This window comes from Scyliorhinus torazame, chromosome 23, assembly GCF_047496885.1.
Source record: "Scyliorhinus torazame isolate Kashiwa2021f chromosome 23, sScyTor2.1, whole genome shotgun sequence".
NCBI classification, from domain to species: domain Eukaryota; kingdom Metazoa; phylum Chordata; class Chondrichthyes; order Carcharhiniformes; family Scyliorhinidae; genus Scyliorhinus; species Scyliorhinus torazame.
The window spans coordinates 29433716-29438671 of NC_092729.1; the positions used below are offsets into that span (position 1 = coordinate 29433716).

Below are 4956 nucleotides of genomic sequence, written 5' to 3' on the forward strand. Positions count from 1 at the left end.
GAACGCTCCAAGTAGTTGGACCGTACCGTACCACCTGTCCTTCGTGGAAAAGTTTTTGAAGAAAAACACCTTTGACCACAAGGCAATGAAGCAGTGGTCAGCACGTAATGTCCTCGAGGCCCTCAGGGAAAAGGAGACCGTGGAGGACGTTGGATGGTTCCCTGAGCAGACTGCCAGAGTCATCTGGCAGAACGCCTCATCACCAGAACTTTCAAACAAGCACCAAGACCTAGCTTGGCTGGTGGTGAGAAGGGCCCTCCCTGTCAGATTCTTCATGCACACCCAAAGGCTCTGCGCCAATGCATGCTGCCCTCGGAGTGGCTGTGGGGGAAATGAGACGGTCACACACCTCCTTGTGGAATGTGCCTTTGCAAAGAAGGTCTGGAGAGAGATGCAGTGGTATTTGTCAAGGTTTACCCCAAACAGATCTGTGACACAGGACTCTGTGCTCTACGGACTGTTTCCAGGGACACACACCGAGACAAACATCAACTGCTGCTGGAAGGTCATCATCTCGGTGAAAGACGCTCTTTGGTCTGCCCGAAACTTGCTGATCTTCCAGTGCAAAGAGCTGTCCTCGACCGAGTGTTGCAGACTGGCACATTCCAAGGTCCAGGACTACGTGCTGAGGGACGCACTCAAGCTTGGGGCAGCTGCCGCCAAGGCGCAATGGGGAAAGACCACTGTGTAAGGTCTTTCCAGCAAATGTACACCGAGGGGTGGGTAACAGTGTAAACCCCCTCGGTCTGGGCCACCAACACTCCAATGTACAAAACAAACATGACTTTGTAAATATTTAAGAAGGAATTGTAACGTAAAGAGTGATATGTGTATGATAATATCAAAATTGAATGGAAGAAAGTCAAGGCAATGTGTAACCCTGCCGGAAATGTACAGTCAAGACAATTTGAAATGTTTCTGTAATGCTTATGATAAATATTTATGAATAAAGTATATTTTTTGGGTAAAAAAAAAAAAATTCTGTTCTTTTCAGTTTAATATCTGGAATGTCCCTTATCGGGGACCATATATTAAATTGATTTTTCGAGCAGGGAGATGGACCCGGGGCTTGCTCTGTCCACTCCACGCATCGACCTGATATTGCAGTATCTCCAGGAATGGTGCACACCACCCCCCTTTATGGGGAATTTCCAAGTCAAAAAACAGATTGCACACACAAAGCTGCCCTTTATCTCCTTTTTCTTTCATCCTCTTCACTCACAAAACAAAATTACTGCCCATTCTCCACATCCCACACACTCAATGCACCGCACTGCATCACCACTCTTTCTCAGCTTTGACAGAGAGTCAGCGGACTCAAAACCTCTTTCCTCTCCCCACAGATGCTGCCAGACTTGATCAGATTTTACAGCACTTTCTCCTTCCTTTCTGCCTTGCCACATTGCTTCGCACAACACCTCCTGCTGCCCAGCCAAAGTGCTCTTGTGTCTAAGCCAGCTCCGAGGCAGTGGAGGAACTCAAGACAAGGCCTCCCCGTACAGGGACGACGTCGGCGCCTGCCGCTCAGATCCCGTGTCGGTACAAAGAACAAAGAACAAAGAACAAAGAACAAAGAAATGTACAGCACAGGAACAGGCCCTTCGGCCCTCCAAGCCCGCGCCGACCATACTGCCCGACTAAACTACAATCTTCTACACTTCCTGGGTCCGTATCCTTCTATTCCCATCCTATTCATATATTTGTCAAGATGCCCCTTAAATGTCCCTATCGTCCCTGCTTCCACCACCTCCTCCGGTAGCGAGTTCCAGGCACCCACTACCCTCTGCGTAAAAAACTTGCCTCGTACATCTACTCTAAACCTTGCCCCTCTCACCTTAAACCTATGCCCCCTAGTAATTGACCCCTCTACCCTGGGGAAAAGCCTCTGACTATCCACTCTGTCTATGCCCCTCATAATTTTGTAGACCTCTATCAGGTCGCCCCTCAACCTCCTTCGTTCCAGAGAGAACAAACCGAGTTTATTCAATCGCTCCTCATAGCTTATGCCCTCCATACCAGGCAACATTCTGGTAAATCTCTTCTGCACCCTCTCTAAAGCCTCCACATCCTTCTGGTAGTGTGGCGACCAGAATTGAACACTATACTCCAAGTGTGGCCTAACTAAGGTTCTATACAGCTGCAACATGACTTGCCAATTCTTATACTCAATGCCCCGTCCAATGAAGGCAAGCATGCTGTATGCCTTCTTGACTACCTTCTCCACCTGTGTTGCCCCTTTCAATGACCTGTGGACCTGTACTCCTAGATCTCTTTGACTTTCAATACTCTTGAGGGTTCTACCATTCACTGTATATTCCCTACCTGCATTAGCCCTTCCAAAATGCATTACCTCACATTTGTCCGGATTAAACTCCATCTGCCATCTCTCCGCCCAAGTCTCCAGACAACCTAAATCCTGCTGTATCCTCAGACAGTCCTCATCGCTATCCGCAATTCCACCAACCTTTGTGTCGTCTGCAAACTTACTAATCAGACCAGTTACATTTTCCTCCAAATCATTTATATATACTACAAACAGCAAAGGTCCCAGCACTGATCCCTGTGGAACACCACTGGTCACAGCCCTCCAATTAGAAAAGCATCCCTCCATTGCTACCCTCTGCCTTCTATGGCCTAGCCAGTTCTGAATCCACCTTGCCAGCTCACCCCTGATCCCGTGTGACTTCACCTTTTGTACTAGTCTACCATGAGGGACCTTGTCAAAGGCCTTACTGAAGTCCATGTAGACAACATCCACTGCCCTACCTGCATCAATCATCTTAGTGACCTCCTCGAAAAACTCTATCAAGTTAGTGAGACACGACCTCCCCTTCACAAAACCGTGCTGCCTCTCACTAATACGCAGGCTCTTGAACGCCTGTGACCAGTTTGAACTGGCCAAGGTAATCCGCGGCAAGGGCGAGGCCGTGTTCTTTGGTAACTGGGCCGACCGGCCCTTTGTCCCCTTTACCGTCAGGTCAGATTACCTGAAGGTGCTGGGGACATGGTTCGGAGTGGCTGGGGCGTGCACCAAAAGCTGGGCGGAGCGCATCGCCAAGATACGACAGATACTGGGCTGGTGGGAGCAACGTTCCCTCTCCATTGCGGGCAAAACCCTGGTCATCAGGCGTCAGGTACTCTCGGTGTTGCTGTACGTGGCGCAGGTCTGGCCCATTACCCAACCCCACACCACAGCAGTCACCCGAGCCATCTTTAAGTTCGTCTGGAGATGCAAGATGGACCGTGTCCGAAGGGACACCATGTACAAATCTCTGAATAAGGAAGGGAGAAATGTATCCAGCGTCTCCCTCATCCTGATGGCCACCTTTGTGTGTGACTGCATCAAGCTGTGCGTGGACCCCCAGTATGCAAACACCAAGTGTCACTACGTACTGAGGTTCTACCTGTCCCCGGTGTTACGAAGGATGGGCCCGGCCTCATTGCCGCGGAACGCTCCAAGTAGTTGGACCGTACCGTACCACCTGTCCCTCGTGGAATATTTTCCCCCAGAAAAACACCTTTGACCACAAGGCAATGAAGCAGTGGTCAGCACGTAATGTCCTCGAGGCCCTCGGGGAAAAGGAGACCGTAGAGGACGTTGGATGGTTCCCTGAGCAGACTGCCAGAGTCATCTGGCAGAATGCCACATCACCAGAACTTTCAAACAAGCACCAAGACCTAGCCTGGCTGGTGGTGAGAAGGGCCGTCCCTGTCAGATTCGTCATGCACACCCGAAGGCTCTGCGCCAATGCACGCTGCCCTCGGAGTGGCTGTGGGGGAAATGAGACGGTCACACACCTCCTTGTGGAATGTGGCTTTGCAAAGAAGGTCTGGAGAGAGATGCAGTGGTATTTGTCAAGGTTCATCCCGAACAGATCTGTGACACAGGACTCTGTGCTCTACGGACTGTTTCCAGGGACACACACCGAGACAAATATCAACTGCTGCTGGAAGGTCATCATCTCGGTGAAAGACGCTCTTTGGTCTGCCCGAAACTTGCTGATCTTCCAGTGCAAAGAGCTGTCCTCGACCGAGTGTTGCAGACTGGCACATTCCAAGGTCCAGGACTACGTGCTGAGGGACGCACTCAAGCTTGGGGCAGCTGCCGCCAAGGCGCAATGGGGAAAGACCACTGTGTAAGGTCTTTCCAGCAAATGTACACCGAGGGGCGGATAACAGTGTAAAGCCCCCTCGGTCTGGGCCACCAACACTCTAATGTACAAAAGAAACATGACTTTGTAAATATTTAAGAAGGAATTGTAACGTAAAGAGTGATATGTGTATGATAATATCAAAATTGAATGGAAGAAAGTCAAGGCAATGTGTAACCCTGCCGGAAATGTACAGTCAAGACAATTTGAAATGTTTCTGTAATGCTCATGATAATTTTTTATGAATAAAGTATATTTTTTGGGGAAAAAAAAAATTCTGTTCTTTTCAGTTTAATATCTGGAACGTCCCTTATCGGGGACCATATATTAAATTGATTTTTAGAGCAGGGAGATGGACCCGGGGCTTGCTCTGTCCACTCCACGCATCGACCTGATATTGCAGTATCTCCAGGAATGGTGCACACCCCCCTTTATGGGGAATTTCCAAGTCAAAAAACAGATTGCACAGACAAAACTGCCCTTTATCTCCATTTTCTTTCATCCTCTTCAATCACAAAACGAAATTACTGCCCATTCTCCACATCCCACACACTCAATGCACCGCACTGCATCACCACTCTTTCTCAGCTTTGACAGAGAGTCAGCGGACTCAAAACCTCTTTCCTCTCCCGACAGATGCTGCCAGACTTGCTCAGATTTTACAGCACTTTCTCCTTCCTTTCTGCCTTGCCACTTTGCTTCGCACAACACCTCCTGCTGCCCAGCCAAAGTGCTCTTGTGTCTAAGCCAGCTCCGAGGCAGTGGAGGAACTCAAGACAAGGCCTCCCCGTACAGGGACGACGTC

The 4956-nt window shown here is 49.4% G+C and overlaps 2 pseudogenes; both read left to right on the top strand.

The window, feature by feature from the left end:
* The first annotated feature begins 953 nt into the window (after positions 1-953).
* On the top strand, positions 954-1132 carry LOC140399806 (U2 spliceosomal RNA; annotated as a pseudogene).
* A 3271-nt stretch (positions 1133-4403) lies between these two features.
* Positions 4404-4579, top strand: LOC140399802 (U2 spliceosomal RNA; annotated as a pseudogene).
* Positions 4580-4956: the final 377 nt, after the last annotated feature.